Below are 21,531 nucleotides of genomic sequence, written 5' to 3' on the forward strand. Positions count from 1 at the left end.
AAAAAAAAAAAAAAAGAAAAAGAAAAATTATTTAATATATATTTATTTGATTACTTTTCTTCAAAATTAACCTTAAAGATACAAAGGTGTGTTCTGTTGTTAAATGCCAGTTATAAATGTCTTTTGAATTTCTGGGATAAGAAAACAGTAGAAATAATAATAAAGTTCTTTAATGTTTGAAAACTATGAAAATGTGTTTCTTTGAAGTGTGGGATATTCCCTTCACAGTAATTTTACAAAGTATATGTACTGTTTTTAAAAATAAAACAACTGATATGGAGCACATTTAACTGAAATGAGTCATAGGAAATTAGATTTTAATAACTAGTTGTGTGGTAAATGGAGTTTAATTATTTTAAGGAAAAAGAAACAAAGACCATTAGTATCTCCAGGCATGGATTTATTATTGCCATGAAGTTGTTGGCATGAATAGAAAGATCAGTTTTTACTGTAAACTTTGATAGGCACTGGAGCATTTATTTAACTTCAACTTTATACAATTCCGTTTTTATCTTTTAAAAGCACGTCTGGCTGTCAGGGGAATTCTGTAGGCAAGAAATTGTAAAGGGTTAGAAACTGTTCTTTGTGCATTTAAACTGTCATTCTGTGGTTGCTTAAGTGCCATATAGAATGCAGAATGCTAGATTAGAAAGGTGTTTAGTTTCTTTAGCTGTTACAAATCCCAAATAACTTTTGACTATGTTAATTTCTTATGGCTGTAACATTTCTTTCTTCCTTTTTTTTTTCCTAGCTAGATAAAAAGTTTATACAAGTTGCCACCTTCCAAATCTCTATTCTTTTTTTTTTCATTTGGAGACAGTGTCTTGCTCTGCCGCCCAGGCTGGAGTGCAGTGGTGCGATCTTGGCTCACTGCAACCTCTGCCTCCCGGGTTCATGACATTCTCCTGCCTCAGCCTCCTGACTAGCTGGGACTATAGTTGCTCACCACCACGCCCGGCTAGTTTTTTGTATTCTTTAGTAGAGACGGGGTTTCACTGTGTTAGCCAGGATGGTCTCGATCACCTAACCTCGTAATCCACCCGCCTCAGCTTCCCAAAGTGCTGGGATTACAGGCGTGAGCCACCGTGCCCGGCTGGCTATAACATTTCTATGTTAATTTTTTACATATCTAATGTAAAATCAGTGGTATATTGTTATTCTTTGTTCACTAATCATTTGTTTAGTAACTTTATTTTTTTAAATGTTTTTATATTTTTTACCTTTTTTTCATTTTTTACCTCCAGGAGTGGACTGAGTCTGATGAAGCTGCAGGACCTGGCCCCTCATGCTTCCCCGTCCCCCAATAACTTTTTTAAAAATTCAGAAAAATCAATTAGGATGAGGTGTCAAGTATTTAGTTATTTGTTATTATTAATTTTCTTTTGAGTCTCACTCTGTTGCCCAGTGGTATGATCATGGCTCACTGCAGCCTTGACCTCCTGGGGTCAGTTGGCACTCTCCCAGCCTCTTGAGTAGCCACAGCCTCTGGCTAATTTTTGTACTTTTATTAGAGACAGGGTTTTGCCATGTTTCCTAGGCTGGTCAAGTATTTATTTTAAACTTGCTTAAAGGATTAGACTTTGAAAGACCAATTTAGAGCTTGTTCTCTTGATAAAGACATTTATAGAAAAGAAAAGGAAAGAGGTACAGTCATGCATTCCGTAATGACATTTAGGTCAGTGACAGAGTGTGATAGTGGTGCCACAAGATTTCTACCATATTTTTACTGTACCTTTTCTATATTTATATATACAAATACCTACTGTTGTGTTACAATTACCTACAGTTTTCAGTACAGTAACATGTGCAGGTTTGTAGCCTAGGAGCAATAGGCTGTACCACATAACCTAGGTAGGTGGTAGGCTGTACCATCTAGGTTTATGTAAGTACCCTCTGTTTGCACAGCATCTAAATCACATAATAATGTGTTTCTCAGAGTGTAGGCCTGTTGTTTAACCACACATGACAGTATAATATTGAAATCTATGACTAAAGATTATTTGGCTGCATTGGGTGGGAAGCTTTCTGGAGGACAACTCATTAACGTCTGTGAAAATTGGTCAAGTATTAGGAGTCCCAATTATTTTTTAAAAGAAGCTAAGAAATGTTATAAAATAAGTTTAACCCAGGTCATGTTTAGGGGCAGATTTTTTTTTTCTCATTGTTATTATTTGTTGGGTTAGGTTCTGTGGGAGAAAAAACAATGGAAAAGAGGGTTCTCTTTATATTCTTACATTTTGGCTGGAAAGACAAAATGTGCTGAGAAGTTGGTGAGTAGCTAAAAGAATTAGAGGAAAGAAATTGTTCAACACCTTGTTGGAAGTGAAGAAAATAAAAATCAAACAGTAACACTGAACAAAAGCAAAGTCCTGTAATTTAGACAAAGCAGATACTGTATCATTGAGCCAAAGTTCTTATGCTTCCCTGGCAAGGGTTTTTCCCCCCAGACCATAGCCTGTTCCTCTTTTTTAGAGTATCTGCTTGCAAGCATTGTGCACAGTAGATACACTGCTCCCTGCCCTCAAGGTACTTACAACCTAGTGGGAAAGCTGAAAGTGAAGTCTAGTTTAAGTGCAGTGAGATAAATGCTTATAGAAGGACAGGCAGAGAATGTCTTGCTATTCTTGTAAGTGTGGAGTAGCAGTGTGAAACCCAGTTAGGGAGACAGGGTTTTAAGAAATTTTTCTCATGGGAGGTGAGATTTGGGCTGAATTTCTTTCTTTCTTTCTTTTTTTTTTTTTTTTGAGATGGGAGTCTCGCTCTGTCGCGCAGGCTGGGGTGCAGTGGCCGGATCTCAGCTCACTGCAGGCTCCGCCTCCCGGGTTTACGCCATTCTCCTGCCTCAGCCTCCCGAGTAGCTGGGACTACAGGCGCCCGCCACCTCGCCCGGCTAGTTTTTTTGTATTTTTTAGTAGAGACGGGGTTTCACCATGTTAACCAGGATGGTCGCGATCTCCTGACCTCGTGATCCGCCCATCTCGGCCTCCCAAAGTGCTGGGATTACAGGCTTGAGCCACCGCGCCCGGCCCTGGGCTGAATTTCTAAGGATAAGTGGAAAGTATGCAGAAGAAAAAGATTTATATGTTTAGGAGATTGAAGGAATACTAGGGAACTAAGAAAAGGTATCAGAATATTGGTTGAGTTTCGATGCCCACCTAAGATTATTAGAAAGATGGAATAACAAACAAGTAAACTTATAGCCTCAGGTTGGAATGTTGGTAGCAGCTGAAAATCATAGCTAACTGCATGATAGCAAATGTAGATGCAGAAAAGTATACAGACTGGTTTAGAGTTTTATTGACACTTCATGAAGTATATTTGTGCATAAAACTTGGTGTTCATAATGATGAATTTATGTGGCCAAGAAAAAAGTTTGGATTACATTCAATGTGGACAATGCTAAAGATTTCCATTTAAAACAGTTACATGAGGAAAATAAGTTTTGTAAAGAGATTAATTCCTAGCGTTCTGGAAAATCTAGTAGTGTAGTCAGTTCTTCCCTCAAGGATTTCAAGAAATTGAGGTTTTATCATAACCTAGTATAAGATGTTCCTTAGGTGCAATGTGAATGCAGGGTAAAGGAGAGAGCAGGATGAGTCTGTTAAGTCAAGAAAGTGGTTTTTACCTTTTTTGGGGGAAGAAAGCACATTTTAGGGATAAAAATGTTTATAAATGACAGTGTTCCATCATACCCAGCAATAATATAGTATAGCCATATATATGTCCAGTAATCTGTCTTCTGCTAATTTGTGTTGTAATTCAGCAGATTAAAAAAAGAAAAGCAGGCATATCATGCAGGTGCTGTGAATGTTAGTGCAAACTTGCCATTATTGTGTTTAGGTCAGTGGTTGTTAACTGGTGTGTTTGTTAACCATACGTTTATGGGTCTCACCCTTGGAGTTACTGAATCAGCAGGTCTTGGTGAGACCTGTGAATTTGTTTTCAGAAAGTTTCTAAGTGATGCTTATGCCTCTGACCTAGGGACCACACTTTGCAAACCACAGCTTTAGGGTTATTGTAACACCCTCACTCCCATTTGTATAAATGAAAATCAAGCAGGAATCATTTCACCCCAAAACTGTTCTACACTTACTGGCTTAATATTAGGATTTTAAACCAACAGTTTAAATATTGGTAAATAATTAAACACAAAGAGCTACCACTTTAGAACACTTTTTATATACTGGGCGTTATGATAAATATTGTCTTAATGTGTTGAATAAATCAGCATGATAAGACCTTACTTTTCACTTTTACAGAAGAGGAAACTAAATTTAAGTAATTTGCTTATATAGTTTCTGTGTAGTAGAGCCAGAATTCAAGCTTAGGTCTCTGACACCGAAACCCATGCTCATTTTTTTCTTTTTTCTTCCCCCTGCTGCCACCACGGTTTTTTTTTTTTTTTTTTTTTGAGAGGGTGTTTTTTTTTTTTTTTTTTTTTTTTTTTAAGATAGGGTTTCAGTCTGTCTCCCAGGCTAGAGTGCAGTAGCATGATCATAGCTTGCTGCAACTTTTGGGCTTAATCCTCCCATCCCAGCCTCCCTAGAGCTAGGACTACAAGTGCACACCACCATGCCTAATTTTTTTTTTTTTTTGGTAGAAACAACTCTGTGCTCTTTTATTGATGCTGTTTAGCCTACTTGGATACGTTGAATCTGTTTACCTTCTGCTTATGTTCCTTCTTTCAAGTTTGTGTTTGGAAAGTGGTAATTCATGACTCAGCTGCAAAAGGGGGGCACATATATCACACATCTTATATGATTTGGGATCTGTGTCAGAGGAACTTAATATTGTGGTTTTGATAATATAATTGAATGTGTGCTTATTTATAGTTGAATACTAAAATCTGAGATTTGTTAATACCTTGGAATTAAAATAGAATTCACTTACCTTGGGTCAGTTAAATAACTAGTTGACTAGCAACTGACTAAAGATCAACAGGGAAATAGTAAAGCATTAGTTTTAAAAAATTAAGTTGTAAGTTGGTAAATGACTAATTCCATTGCAGTCACTGAATGTATATTAGTAATCTCCAGACTCACATACAACCTTGTCCTGGTGGAAAGCTCTGACTGTGGGTTTTGAACATAAGAAAGAGAATGTGAGCGTCTGTTAAAAGCTATCACTTCTCAGAAGATCAGTTGTCACGTGTTCCTGCTTCTGACCACAGGGACAGCAGTTGGTCTCTAATATATGTATATTCCTTGAAAAAGTAAGGAGTTAATTTTTTGTGCTTATGTAGATTTTATTAATTTTATGTGTAGTTCTACTAAATGATTGGATTTAGTAGAACAGATAAACCTTACCACCCTTTTTTTTTTTTTTTATTCAAGACAGTCATTCCTAACTGATCAAGCTTTAGCTGTTGAACTGGGAAAGGACCTTGGAATTGTAATACAGTTCTCCAGGATTCTATTAGCAGTGAAAGAAATAAAAATCTTTTTATTATCTTGGCTTCCTCCCTTTAGGCTGTAAACCAGCCCTGGTTACCTGATGTCTTCATGAGTTGATATTCTAAATAATTTTACCCTCAAGTAGCCATATAATAGTAAGATTTGGTTGAGTTCGTAACAGAGAAAATATTTACACTTAAACGTCTGAGTATCCACTGGTCTGCAAGCACTGTCATAAGTATTCATTAAGTCTTATTCCTGTCCACAAGGATTGCAAGGATGCAAACAGATGATAAGAATCAGTGATCACTCACTGACTGTGTCCTTGCAGTCTCTGGGTGACTGCAGGGCACAAAGGATAGCATGAACCTCGCCATCCTCAACTACATCATTGGCTTAAGCAGGATTTTATAAGACAGTCTGGATACCTCACTGCCAAGTTCCAAATAGCAGATTTTGCTCACCATAAAATTAATGTGTCTGCTAGAAAAATTGAAACACAGAGAAAAGTATGACAGGAGACTGGGCACAGTGGCTCACGCCTATAATCCCAGCACTTTGGGAGGCTGAGGCAAGCGAATCACTTGAGGTAAGGAGTTGCAGACTAGCCTGGCCAAGGTAGCAAAACCCCATCTCTAATAAAAATACAAAAAAAAAAAAAAATTAGCTGGGTGTGATGGCATGTGCCTGTAATCCCAGCTACTTGGGAGGCTGAGGCAGGAGAATTGCTTGAACCTGGGAGGCAGAGGTTGCAGTGAGCCGAGGTTGCACCACTGCACTCTAGTCTGGGCAACAGAGTGAGACTCCTTCACCCGCAACCACCCGCCCCCCCACCCCCGCAAAATGAAAAGTATGACAGGAAAAACATGATCCATGATGTTGTTAACAAAAGACTCATACCACCCATTTTAACAGGATCCTTCAAGTTGTTTTGCTGTGCACTTAAAAAAAAAAGTTATCAGTACACCACAAATTTCTGTCCTGCTTTCTTTACTTAAAATTATACCATAAGCAACTTCCCATTTTTAAAACATTTTTCTAAATATATATTGTAAGAATGTGTTTACTTGTTCTCTAATGAGTTAGTATTTTTTACTCTTACAGTGTTCAAACAACTGTCACATAGTTTCTTGGCATCTGTTAATTTTCTATATTTTTTAATGCTCTCTCAACAGAATCAATGTTTTTTTTCAAAATACTGCCTCTAACTTTTGATCTGAACTGAACCCTTGTTGTTCTCAAGGTGTAAGTCAGATGCCACTAAACCCTTCCAGATTCTTCTCAGACCTGGTTACTTTATTTTTCAGCAGTACTTTAAATATATCTCCTGTTAGCCGGGCGTTGTAACATGTACCTGTAGTCCCAGCTACTCAGGAGGCTGAGGAGAGAGGATTGATTGAGCTTGGGAAGTGGAGGCTCCAGTGAGTTGTGGTTGTGCCACTGCATTCTAGCTTGGGTGACAAAGTGAGACCCTGCCTCAAAAAAATAAAACTAAAAAAATAAATTTTCTATGGTATTTATCACATAATTCATTTATGATGACAGAGTAGGTGAAATTAGGAATCATATCAAATTGGTTTGGATTGCTGTATGGTATCCTTCCTATCCTTTATATTCTGTCCCAGCATCAGCAGACCCATTATTTAAAAAAATATATATCAGCTGAGCGTGGTGGCTCATGCCTGTAATCCTAGCACTTTGGGAGGCCGAGGTGGGCGGATCATCTGAGGTCGGTAGTTGAAGACCAGCTTGGCTAACATGGTGAAACCCTGTTTCTATTAAAAATACAAAAAATTAGCCAGGTGTGGTGGCGCACGCCTGTAATCCCAGCTATTTGGGAGGCTGAGGCAGGAGAAACGCTTGAACCCGGGAGGCAGAGGTTGCAGTGAGCCAAGATTGCACCATTGCATTCCAGTTTGGGCAATAAGAGTAGAACTCCATCTCAAAATAGTATCAATATCTATATCTATATATCTATATCTATATCTATATCTATATCTATATCTATATCTATATCTATAGATATATCTACTGCTTGTGTCTTCTCTGTGGTGCTAGGTCCATATCCATCCTGAGACTACTGACATTGGTTTGATTGTTCCTTAGTCACCTTTTGCCTGTATTTTGAAATTTTGAGATTCTGACTTTGATTTAATTTTAGTTTAGGATATTACTGATTTATTCTCTGATGATCATGTTTTTTTTCTTTTAGAATTACAAGCAGAGGCTAGGAATAGTGGCTCATGCCTGTAATCCCAGCACTTTGGGAGGCTGAGGTGGGAGGATCGCTTGAACCCAGGAGTTTGAAGCCAGCCTGGGCAACATAGTGAGGCCCTGTCTCTCCAAAAAATAAAACAAATTAGCCCAGTGTAGTGGCACACACATGTAGTTTTAACTACTTGGGAGGCTGAAACGGGAGGATTGCTTGAGCCCTGGAGTTTGAGGTTGCAGTGGGCTGTGATTGCATCCCTTCACTATGCTTCAGCCTGAGTGACAGAGCAAGACCCTGCGTCAGAAACAAACAAACAAAAAGCAAGCAGAAAGACCGGGCGCAGTGACTCACGCCTGTAATCTCAGCACTTTGGAAGTCTAAGGCAGATGGATCACTTGAGGTCAGGTGTTTGAGACCAGCCTAGCCAACATGATGAAACCAGACTATTAAAAATACAAAAATTAGCCAGGCATGGTGGCATGTGCCTGTAGTCTCGGCTAATTGGGAGACTGAGGCAGGAGAATTGCTTGAACCTGGGAGATGGAGGTTGCAGTGAGCCAAGATTGCACCACTATACTTCAGCCTGGGTGACAGAGTGAGTCTCTGTCTCCAAACAAACAAACAAAAAAAACCCTAAAAAACTAAGCAGAGAAATAAACCGTACTGATTACATAATGAGAGTAAGCACAACCTTGAGTATGTAACAATTGACATTGACAAAATTGATCCAGAAATAAATTTTAGCTTTGCCTTTTGCTGTCTTCCTCTCATACGTTTCCGACGGTTTCATCTGAAATTTGCTGGTTTTGATAATTAGCTTAGATGCTATGTGGAATGTTGGTAATGAACCTACCTCTAGATTTACTTGCTTGGCCCTGACTGCTCTCCTGAGCTTAGATTCATATAGTCAACACACTATTTATTATTTCCATTTGAGTCTCTGATAGGCATCTAAAACTACTTGTGATTATCCCTTTCCCTTTGTCTATTCTGCCTCTAATCCTGTCTCACAGTAATACAGGTTGAACATCCCGATCCAAAAATATACAGTGCTTCACAGTCTGAATGTTTTGGAGTGCCAACATGATGGCTCAAGGAAAATGATCATTAGAGCATTTGGATTTTGGATTTTCGGATTAGGGCTGCTGAAGTGGTACAGTGCATACATTCAACAATTAAAAAAAACAACTGAAATACTTCTGGTACCTGGCATTTTGGATTAGGAGTACTTTCCCTTCTTCCCACCTAATCTTTCAAGCCATAAACTTAAAATCCATCCCTGATATTCATAATCTATCACTTTCAAGTACACTATATAATTTATTTAAGTATTATGGCTGTTAGTATTTCAGCTAGACTGTAAACTCCAGGAATGCAGGGATTTTAGTCTCTCTTACTCACTGATGTATTCCATGCACCCAGTACAACGCTTGGTATAAAGTTCTCAGTAAATATATGTTAAACGAATGAATGAATGAATGAGTCTACATTCCTTTCTGTCCCACCTGCTCAAACAAATTATCTTGTTATTACCATGTTCTAAGCTACCATCAGTTGTGGCCGAGATGATTGCAGTAGCTTTTTTTTTTCCCCTTTAAGAGACACGATCTCGCTATGTTGACCAGGCTACAATGCAGTGGCTTTTCACAGGCATGATCATCGTGCCTTACAGCCCCGAACTGTTGGGCCTCTTGCCTTACACTCCTAAGTTGCTGGGACTACAGATGTGAGCCACTGCGGCCTGGCATGATAGCTTTTAACTAATCTCTCTGCTTCTATTCTTGTACTCTTCAGTTCTTATTCTTACAGAGCAACCAAAATGATCTTTGGAAAACATTGGATCTTTTCACACTCCTACTTAAAACTTCCTTTAGGTTCCCAATCATGTTAGAATAAAACCCTAAGTCCTTACCATGCCAACAAGGACTTAAATGTTTGGTGTTTTAAGCTGTTAAGTTTGTGAGTTGTCTCTTGATTAATTCAGATAACTAATAAATTACCTAGCCACATCAGCCTACTATATTCACTGGCCCCCCTCTTTCTTCAGAGGAGGGAATTATTCAGGGTGTGTACACCAAGTATAGGAATACTGAGAGCCATCTTAGATTTGAATCCACCCTGGCTGGATGCGGTGATGCATGCCTGTAATTTCAGCACTTTGGAGGGCCAAGGCGGGTGGACTCCTTGAGCCCATAAGTTTAAGACCAGCCTGGGCAACATGGCGAAATCTTGTCTCTACAAAAAATAAAAAATTAGCTGCACGCCTGTAGTCCCAGCTACTCAGGAGGCTGAGTTGGGAGGATCACTTGATCCTGGGAGGTAGTTGGAACCTGCAGTGAGCCGAGATCGGGCCACTATACACCTGCCTAGGCAATACAGACCGTCTCAATAAAAATAGTTTGCCCTGTGGTCCTCAAGGATTCACATATGGTCCACTTTCGCTAACCTTTAATACCTAGACATTTTTGGAAGTGTTTCTTTCTTATTTATTTTTTCGTTTGTTAGCATTGTTACTGACCCTCCAACTTTGAAATGTTCTTTGAAATAGAACATTTTCCTGTTTCTGTTGGACAGTTAGTAAATAAGAAAAGCAACCCTCAGAATTAAACCCAGTGCTGACAAAGTCCATAGTAGAACATATATGGTGTGTGTTTGCTTGAGTTTTTAAGTATGACTCGAATCATATAAAATTACCTTTTCTTTTTTAAGGTTAAAATATACTTGAATATCTGTAAATCTGGAATTTCATGTAATTCAACTTATTAAGTATAGGTAAGAGTAGAGCAAGGAGGAATACCATTTTCTATTTCTCTTTTTTTCTTGGTGATTGGGGATTGGCAGTGATATTAACAGAATTCAAATAGTGTCAGGTATAAGTAAAACTTCCATCCTAGTATCCACTGTAGTGCTCCTTTTAGTTGAGCAGACCAGCTTTTATTTAGTTCTCAATATCTATAGATTTTGGAAAATAAATGATCTGAAGGAAGAACTAGGATGATACAAAATATTAATGAAGGGAAAGACTTTACTTATCTATCCTGCTGCTTGAGGAGCATAAACTATAGAAATTACCCAGGTAAGAAAAGCTTTGGGATCTTTCCGAACTACCCAGAATGGAACTTGGTTATTTCTGTGTATGAGTTGCAGCTGCTGAAATGTTTTTAGGTGACCTCGCTAAATAAACTTTATCTTGGGATTTATAAAATAAGGGATGTCACACACATAAACCATGTGCCTTTTACCTTTATATGAATCATTTGTTGCTGAAAATTTAATTTACTTGATAGGAATCCTGGAGTTTCCTGTTATTCTTTTAGTAACTGATTAATTACTATACTTTTAAAAGCAGTATGTTTTTATTCATATTATATAAAATATATATAATAAAAACATAGTGCTTTCTGCGTGTGTTATATTTAACAATATATCTGTATTCAGTCAATGCCTATTTGTGTAGAATCCAGTCACAAGTCTATATCTGAGTATTTATAGAAAGTTTGGCCAGGTGTAGTGGCTCATACCTGTGATCCTGGCACCTTGGGAAGCGGAGGTAGGAAGATCACTTGAGTTTCAGAGTTTGAGACCTGTCCGGACAACACAATGAGAACTTGTCTCTACAAAACACACACACACACACACACACACACACGCGCGCGCACACACACACACACACACACATTACTGAGCCATCCGGACAACACAATGAGAACTTGTCTCTGCAAAACACACACACACACACACACACACACACACACACTACTGAGCCATCCAGACAACACAATGAGAACTTGTCTCTACAAAACACACACACACACACACACACACATAACTGAGCCATGGTGGCATGTGCCTGTAGTCCCAGATGCTCTGTAGTCTGAGGTGGGTGGATCACTGGGAGATGGAGGCTGCAGTGAGCTGTGATCACACCAGTGCACCCCAGCCTGGGCAACACAATGAGACCCCATCACTTAAAAAAAAATTAAAAAGCAAGTTTATATTTGATGATGATCATGACATACCCCTAGAGCCATGTCCATACTCTGGCTGCCTGTGTATTTAATATACCAATATATGGTTTATTTGGCTTGTAGTGTGTATGGGAAATCAGGACAATTTCATGCAGAAAGCCTTATTTTTGGTTACTCTTGAAAATTTTGAAGAAGTAGCATTGCTTATCTGGAATTCCTGCATGCCAGTATCTCAGTATCTGCTGCCCCCTGGGTAGTGGCCATTCTCTACCGTTTTTCATAGTCGCTAATCTCTGTTGTTTACATCTGGCCAGTTTTTTTTCCCATTTTGTTTCCTTCAGGGGATATTTCCCTTGCTCTGGAGTCATGTAAGGATGATCATATTAAGGAAACTTTGTTTTCCATATTTTATTTGTTATTTGAACATTGTGGTTTATGTATGATAGCTCTTAATTGGGCAGAATATAATCAAATCTGATAAGTTAGTGCTAGATAAATACATTTTATACCTAATGACTAATCTTAACTTGCACGATCTTTATGGTCTACTTTAAATTTTTGTAAAACTCTGTGAAGTTAATATTGGTCACCAACCACCAAATGTCGTTAATTTTATAGGAGATTATTTTTTGGTGGAAATCTTGAATGAAAAATCACTAGCTACCTGAAGTTTCCACTGAGTCAAAATTTTAGAGCTTTTCTTTCTTGCAGCAGTATTTCTTTTTAAATTTTCTTTCTACTATGCAGAGTAACAGTGTAATACCAATGTAAGTGATATTTTATCACAGGTGTTAGTAGTTCACTTGTTTTTGTCTTTAATCTTGTTTTTGAGGTAGGTGGTATGGAAGAGGATTAAAATACACATTCATAAAAGTACATAAAACTTAAAGGTAGAGTTTAACAAATAATTTTAAAGCAACAAAAATGTTTCAAACCAATTTTAAAAAAAATTACATGACGTGTCATAATTTCCTCTCTCCCCAGAAATAATACTATCTGCCTTTTAAAAGTCATTTTCCTGCTTCTCTTTATAGTGTTGCTAAACATGTATATACCTCTATTGACTAATATGGTCCAGTTTTGCTGGTTTTGGGTATTTGGATAAATGAAGTCATACTTTATATATTGTTCTTAATCTTTTACTCAGTACCATTTATGAGGGTCATCTAAATTGTATTATGCTAGTTTTTTATTCTGTTTCTGTATAGGAAAATTTTCTGTGTATGAAAATTTCATTATTGATCAATTCTATTAATGAACAGTTGGGTTGTTTCCAGTTTTGGGTTATTAAAACAATACAACTATAAACATTTTTGTTCTTGTACCCTGGGGCACGTTTTCATTGTTTTTTCCCAGAAGTGTATCTGGGAGTGGAATGGCTGGGTCATAGGGCATGACTGTTTCCAAGCTTACCAGCTAATGCCAAATTGCTTCCCCAAGTGGTTGTACCAGTTTACATTTCTACCAGAAAGAGAATGAGAATTTTGTAAGCCCCACATTGTTACCAATGCAAAAATATAATATCTATAAGAAACAAAAACGTTTCTTGGTCATATTTTCTTTTAAACACAATAAACAGTACACACAAACATATATTGCACTACAAGAAATGGTTGATGTATTTTGCTTAGGATTAGTATTATAGAAAAGACAACAATCTGTTTAGCTTTGGAGGTAGTTAAGTAGTTGCTGTTATCAGCTGTTCTACACCTCTGCTCCCTCCCAGCCTTCATAGTTGAGAAGGTAGCAATTTCTTTCAAATAATGGGAAAATGTACGTTGTTTTCTTTGCATAATAACTTCTTGCTACTACCTTTAAAGGAGATGGATTTCAACAGTATGACCTGAAATTGAACAGTTTAGCAAGAGAGAAGCACCCTTAGCTAGATAGTATAACATTCGTTAATCATTAATTTAGGAATATTTTGCAAGAGGTATTTAAATTTTAGTCTAAATTTGATTTTTATCTATGGCAATTTTATTTTCTTTGTGGCATTTCTTTGGGATAAGATTGTGCTAACTATTTCTGTTCTGTATAATTTCTAGTTAAAGATGGTATACCTTTTTTCCCTGGCAGAGACATTAAGCCCTGTAACAAACACACTAAAAGCAAATATGGAATGCCTAATGCAGTGTGACATATGTAATAGAGGATCTTATTTGAATTGAATACAGCACAGTGAAGCTGAGAGATTTTTATTATATGTAACAGCCTGTTTCTAGAAAGAATTTATTAGAAATTCTAGTTCTTCTATTATTTTGATACAGACTTATTTTCTTTGACCTGCTTTTATTAGTAGACATCCCCCAATTTAGGAGGAAGTGCCCTTTTAGAATATCTGATACCAAAGGATTACTAGTTAGGCAGAACTATTTAGAGTTGCAAAGGATGCATACCATAGGCATATACCCATGAAAGTTGTTTTTCATCGGTGTTTCCTTTAAGGAAGCTTTTTATGTAGCAAGAGCATACCACTTTTGGCTTTGGCACAATGCTTTTTCTCCTTCTCTCAAACATTTGTGTTTTATGGGGCAATATAATAGTTTTCTGACAAATCAGTGGATACTAATTTTATTTGTAATGATTTAATTTGTTCTTTCAGTATTCTTTAGTATATGTCAGTACCTCTTTACAGTTCTGTAGGAAACATAGCTTACAATCTTTACAACTCTGCAGATGTATTTTTCTTTACAACTCTGCAGTGTACGGGTTTATATTTTGTATGTATTTAGTTCAGTTATATTACTTCATTTTCCCATTAGTTGGTATTTCTACCTGTTTTTGCCATCATGTGAAATGCTGCTGGATATATCTTTAAGTTCCTAATTTTTGAGGTGAGATTTTCTTTAGGGTATGTACTCTAAAGTGAAATAATTTTGGAGTGATGGTTTTGAAGCATTTACTTGGTGACACATTGTTCTATAATCCTGGGAAGATAGTAACCGATTCACAGTATCTTATCTGTGTCCTGCTTCCTTAGATCCCTGCCAATAATGGGGCAAAGATTTTTTTTTAACTTACTTTTGTTAGTTTAGTTGATAAACATATAATGTATTTTAATATTTTTTATCAATAGTATTTAAAAACTTTACTATGATTTATTGTCATGGGCAAATTTGATATTTAATTTTTATCAGAATAAATCTGAAAACTGGTCTAAGATTTTATATAGTTAACTTCTTTGCTCTCTTTTTATTTTTACTTTATTTCACTGTACAGAATTTTTCCCCTGTTAAAAATGTGTATTCATATTGAGGTTTTACTTTAGCAAAATATCAAAATAATTAATTCTAAAACATGGGAAATAATATAAATTCATAAGCTTTGTTGGTAAGAAATTTACTTATAAGAACTCTTCATTTCTGATTATTAATTTTCTAAAGTAGATGTTTAAATAGCAATCCAACTTTTCTCCTTTGAAAAATTTCCTTGGTGAGATTTATATATGCTGTTACATTTCATGGTAAACTTTATGCCCTTATAAAGGTAATAGTCACTCAAAATTGGAAACAAAATTTTCCCAAGAAAAAAGATTCCCAAGAAAATCATAATCAAAGTTATTTACAAAACAGGGATGAAACTAGTTACAATTATTTGTAGCATCATTTATGTGTCTTTTAACTCGTAAGCTTTTAGTTCTAGTTAGTTCTGTGTGAGTCCATTTGATTTCAGTATTGGGATCGGGTAGCTGATCCTGAAGATGTTTCTGTCTGTTTAGAGAGTTGTAAGTGATTTGAAGATTAGAGTACCAGGGACTAGATTTTCTTCAGACCTTTTGACTGAGTGAATTCCAGGCCATTTTCCTTTTTCCCTGGGCACAGTTTTTAACTTTATGATAAAATTCAGAAGACCTATGAACTGAAAGTAGAGAATATGTCTAATGATGAATTTTAACATTTCTTTGTATTATGACTATAGACAACAATTGCTGTTAGTTATTATATTTAATGCACCAATAAAGAACGTATATTACTATGTCAGGAATTTGTTTTAATATTTTTATACCTGTATTTCAATATAGATCACTTGTTGTCATAATCCTATATATTTTATGCATTTAATAGTATGATTCTGAGAAGTCTGTATTTTATTCTAGATTGGCAAAGGGTTCATGTTCCTCTCAAATTTAAGAACTATTGCTTAAGGAGAATGGCTTCTTTGATTTTCGCAGAGTATAGAACTGTCCATAATTCATGAAAGTTTGCAAAACCATCAGTGTTAGTCTGGATTAGACTATGAGAGGGAAGAGCTGGCTAGGATTGATTGGTAGACACTTCCACTAGGGGTCTGAGTAAAGTGGTTTCATATCTGTCATGGGCTGATGAGCAATTTACTGCCTGCAAAAAATGGAGAAAATAAAGTTTTTGGTTACATAAAAACATGCTGATTTTTTTCAGTTGTATAAATTTATGATTATTGTATTATATTAGAAAATGTAAATGAGAAAATAAAGAAATACCTGTAATGCTTTCTGTTATGATTTTGGTGTGTTTCCTTACAGATCTTTAAAAATATTATATATACATGTTTTTAGATGTGTATGTGTATATTATATACCTACATAAACAAATATGTGTATAGAAACATTCCTACACACGTGTATGTATACACATGTTTAGATGTCCTTTTTAAATTTTTTGTATTTAAAGAGATAGGGTCTTCCTCTGTCACCCAGGTTATAGGACAGTGGTGTGATCATAGCTCACTGTAATCCTTGAACTCCTGGGCCCAAGCAGTCCTTTTGCCTCAGCTTCCCAAGTAGCTATGTCTACAGGTGGATGCCACCATGCCTAGCTAATGAAAAAAAATATTTTTTAAAAATAGAGATGAAGTCTTGCTGTGTTGCACAGGCTGGTCTGAAACTTCTGTTCTTAAGCAGCCTTCTTGTGTTGGCCTCCCAAAGTGCTGGGATTACAGGAATCAGCCACAGCACCTGGCCAGATATACATTTTTAAAGACAAAAATGAGATTATGTCGTATAAGTAACTTACCATTTTTGGAGTTTAGATTTATTGAGATGTAATTTCGTAAGATTCACCCTTTTTAGTGTATATGTCCATAAGTCTTGACAAGCACGGAGACATTCAGTTCTCACTATAAGCATGATACAGACAGTTCTGTCACCCTCAAAACTCTCCTTATTCCTCTTCTGTAGTCATCTCCTTCCTCTTTCAACCATTTATTTCTTTTGTGTTCCTTTTACGAAATGGTATCATACAGTTTGTAGTTTCAAGTATTGTTTCTTTCCTGTAGCATGTGTTTTCTTTTAAGATTTTTACTTTTGAGATCATGCTTCAAGAATCTTTGATCAAATTGATGAGAATATTCATGTATATATTTTTTAAGAAATTTTATTTTTTCAGTTTTGAAAAATTTAAGTGTTTGTTCAGTCAGGTGCTTATTTTAGTGTAAGTTGTGAGGCAGGAAATCCAATTAAAAATCAGATAGTTCAGCTGTATTTATTAAGATTGATTTACTAATATAATGTTCTTACTAAATATTGATTTCCTCACAGGTAACACAAGTAGCAAGACAGCCGGGAACCCCTACCCCATCCCCTTACTCAGCACATGAAATAAACAAGGGGCATCCAAATCTTGCGGCAACGCCCCCGGGACATGCATCGTCCCCTGGACTCTCTCAAGTAAGATAAACCTTTTTTTAAAAAATAAGAAATGTCCTTGTAAAAGCATAATTTTTGTTTTTCTAAAGAGACTCCTAAGCAGTAACATAAAACATTACTTGTAATTTCTAGTTTGTCTTTGGCATCTTTTCAGACTTAACCGTTCATAAAGATGGCTACTAACAAATTTCACACATTTCATTCTGGAGTCATTAAAAATTAACTGTCAGTGATATTTAGTTTTCATTTTCGTTGTTTAAGAAATTAGAGTTTAATTCTAAAGTTTACTTAAACCCCCCCCACAAAACACTGATTTGCTTTTCGATGCTTAATCTGCTACTGTCTCCACCCCTTTTGGGTGAAGCATTGATGGTTATTTTCTACTTATGTGAAAACTTGGTGTCTTCCCCTCTTGAGTAGCATCAGTGGGATTTTTTGTTTGTTGGTTTGGTTGTTTTCTAAGTCGATTATTGTAATTTGATAGGCTTAAGTTTTTGTTGAACTGTTAAAAGAATTGTGAACCCCTTAGTGTATTTCTACTTAATGGGAACAACAGACATTCAGACACTGTTTAAAGATGTTCCTATGTGTTCCTTGCACTTAAGCTGTTTGCCAAGATACATTGTTTAGCTTGCACTGACCTACTGTTGCAAGCTTGTTTGGATTTCCTTGTGGTTAAGAGTTGGCTTAACAGTCCCTTAGGGAATGTGGGGTGAGTCAAGCCAATAACCTTGACCTGTGTGAGATTATCAGTATTTACATGTAAGAGCTACTCTTTTTATAATGAAAATCGTTTTTATAACATTATTTGTGATTTTAGCCTCCATATTTCAGACCTTTTAGAGCTTGAATAATAGGAGAGATCAGGAATTGCTAAAAATAATGCTAAAGATGGTGATTATAAGTTAGGGGCTGATTTTATTTTTTATTCTTCATTTTTTTTAGAGACAATTTTTATTCCTTCTTTATTATTTTTTTAGAGACAGGTTCTTGCCCTGTGGCCCAGGCTGGAGTACAGTGGTGGCGTGATCACAGCTCACTGTAACCTCTAACTCTTGGACTCAAGTGATCTTCTTGCCTCAGTTTCCCAGTTAGCTGAGACTACAGGCTCATGCCACCATGCCCGGCTAATTTTTTTTTTTTTTTTTGGTTAAAGTTTTTTAAAGATAGAGTCTTGTTATGTTGCTCAGATTGGCCTCGAACTCCTGGCCATGTGCTGATTAATTATGTTTTAGACTACAGAATGTTTGGAAAAGGAATGTACAGTTTGCCAAACCATGACTGAAATAGCCCTGTTAATGAATATATAAATAAGTTTGTCAAGAACTTAGTGCTATGCCTAAACTTGGTCTAAATTATTCCTATATAATTTTGAGTTTTAAACATTGAAAACAAAACAAAATGAGCTCCTGTTTGTTTAAATGAGGTTCTTGTATTGGGTTTCTTAGACTGAACACAGCCTCTCAACTTACTGTTAAGGTGTATTAATCTGAGTCTAATCAGGAGAGAAAAACTGTGCACTCTCAAGAACATAAGAATAGCAGATACAAAGAGCAAATGCTTACCTTAGGGCTGAGTAGAGGCTCAGATAGGGAGCCTTTCTCTTTAGGGCTGAGCCAAAGGCTGTGGTAGAAAAGCCACTGTGTTACTGTTCAGAACTTGCTGAAACTCTTTGTTCTGGAACTTGCTGGAAATTTGCCCTATGAAGTATTGGGGAAAGCTTGCTTCTCCAGCACCAATCTCTTATAGCCAAGAGCTAATGCAGTGCATGCTGGCTAAAAGGCTCCTTACAGCATGTCTATTTCCCACAGACGATTCAAAGCGTTAGATCTACTGGATCAAAAGTCCCAAGTGGTAGAGCAGCTTGCACTGCCCATCCCTAATTTGCTGTTGAACCTTCATATATTGTGTTCCTTACTCAAAATTGGTAACTTCCCAGGTGACTCTGTAATCGGTTAAGGTGGCACATTCAGATGTAGTGTATATGTTGCCTCTAAAATCCAAAAGAGGCCTACCAAACCTACCTCTTATTTTTTGTGGTAGTTTTAGGTGAGAGACTGCTACCACTACCCTGGGCTAAGATCTTGACCTTGTTGGAGAGGGCATGGTGTGGCTTTCTGAATGGCAGTGGTGCCATTTCAGTGGAACTTAGTGAAAATCCACCCTCAGAACTTGTCAGAATTCTGCCCTCTAGGATGCCGAGGGAAAGCTGTTCGCAGGGAGGTTTCTTAGAAAAGACCCTGTGCTGCGTATCTTCCTGAGGGAATACCAGGAGTAGCTCTTGGCTGCTGGGTACTGTTGCTTGCTGTGCACTGAAGCAGAAATCTTGCTCTGATGAAGCTATGCCCATGAAGGAAGCCGGTCACTAGAGAAGCCATCTTTTGGAGAAGCTATCTGGGCTTCTCCAGGAACCAGGAACCAGGGAGCAAAACCCTTTCCTCCTACATATCTCTAGGACCTTCTACTGAGAAAATTTAATGTTGTGTCAGCCGAAATATTAAAATATTTATAGAGCTCAGATACATTTTCTCATTACAGGCAAACAGAGTGAATTTTGATATGAAAGACAAGCAGTTGATAACTGGCATGTAAGGGAAATAGCTTAGTTTTCCATTTGAAATTCTTACTGTTTCAAGTTGTGATTTGACCCAAGCAGTTGACCCAAAGGACTTAAGTTTTCTGAAAGATAGGCTGCTCACAAATGCATAGTTTGTGTTTGAAAAGATGGTCTCCCAGCATCTCACTTGTTGAACCTCTCAAGTGCTGTTCTATATGCCATTTTATCAGGTGCCTTTAGAAACCAGAGTACATGAATACCAGGGAGAATGGCCACCAAATATTGTGTTGCATTCTTTTGTGGTCTGTTTTGCCACCATTTTGCCTAAATCTGATGAATGAACCCAGTAAATCACACCTGGTTCACTGCCCTTTTTTCCCCTCCATCCTTTCAGACCGAGGGAAGCTTCTATGGATTCATCTGTCTCCTAGCAATATGTTAACATTTGTTGATATGGTGAGGAAGTTTTTCTAAACTAGCATACCCAGAAAAATGAAGAGTTCTGTGGGAAACTCAAGTTTTTTTTAGGTTTAACAGTTGAAACAGTTTGCAGGGGCTGATGCAAAGCTTCCCTTCTGCCCTCTGAGGGTTTGCTGAAATGACTGACGATAGACAGACTAATAGGAGAAAAAGGCATACAGATTTATCAATGTGCATGGATACATAAGAGTCCTGCACATAGGAAACACAAAGAAGGGAGAGATGGTTGAGGCTTGAGTACCCTCTTCATAGGGGAGAGGGAAGCAGGGTGGGGAATGGGCTGTAGGGAATTTTAGAGGGGAAGTAAATGATTTTTAGGTGAAATGAATGAGTCCAAATTACAATAGTCTGAGACAAAGTTCCTCTGAGCTCCTGGGAGGTGGCAGGAAGGTGAGGAATGAGACTTCAGTGTGAACAAAGGTTGTCTTACTATGAATGTTAAATCTCCTGGAGAATCTCTGAAGAGTTACCCTCAGAAGTAAAATGAAAAGTCTCTCTTGATGTGGTGATAGCTTTAGTCTCTTCTCTCTTCCATAATTTATCTTTTCTGATTATTTGATGAGCTTCCATGGGAGGGTGGTCTTAAGACAATTGTGTTTCTTTTGGAAAGACGTTTTCTTAGTCATATCTCTGTGCCCCACCAAGTTCATGGGTGGTAGTAGAAAGAAGAGCCTTCAGAATAGAGGGGAAAGGATTATAGGCTTGAAGTCAAACCACAGGTTCTAGGGCTGGCTTTGTTACTTTCTGGTTATATGATATTGGGCAAATTATTTAATATCTCTGGAACTTCGTTTCTTCATCTGTTATATAGGGGGAAATTAGAATTCTACTGCCCTGTAAGAGTGTTGTTATGATTATGTAAATTGCTGCCTCAGAACAGGATTTCCTGAATTTAGTAAGTTGCATTTATTATTTTTATGCCTGCCAGACATGGTTCCCCTCAAGATTTATATATATATGTGTGTGTGTATATATATGTTCATGTGTGTGTGTGCATGTATCCTTGTCTGCTAATTCTTTTATTTGGCTACCTGTCAAGATTTAGTGTGAAACTTAGAAGCTATCTCCAAGAGTTTGAAATGTCTTCCATGTCTTTGCCTATTCTGATGTTCAGATAACAGTTGGATTGGTTATTTTCTGTTGGCGGTGATTTGTTTTATTCTTCTATACAAAACAGGTTCGGTCAACTGAGGATACGATCAAAGAAACCATTCTTTAGCTACATGTCCTTTTTGATGTGTCAGTCTCCCCTTCTTCTGTAAATTAAATATTTTTGTCCAAAGTAACTACCTATGTCT

At 37.0% G+C, this 21,531-nt stretch overlaps 1 protein-coding gene across 1 annotated transcript in view; it reads left to right on the plus strand.

Moving 5' to 3' along the window:
• Positions 1 to 21,531, plus strand: part of EIF4G3 (eukaryotic translation initiation factor 4 gamma, 3) — a 297,458-nt gene that overhangs the window by 29,953 nt on the left and 245,974 nt on the right. The window contains exon 2 of the mRNA XM_011990137.1: positions 17,089 to 17,217. The gene's annotated coding sequence lies outside the window, so the exon portion shown is untranslated. The remainder of the gene's footprint in view (positions 1 to 17,088; positions 17,218 to 21,531) is intronic.

Source organism: Mandrillus leucophaeus, unplaced genomic scaffold (genome assembly GCF_000951045.1).
Source record: "Mandrillus leucophaeus isolate KB7577 unplaced genomic scaffold, Mleu.le_1.0 Scaffold370, whole genome shotgun sequence".
Taxonomy (NCBI): Eukaryota; Metazoa; Chordata; class Mammalia; order Primates; family Cercopithecidae; genus Mandrillus; species Mandrillus leucophaeus.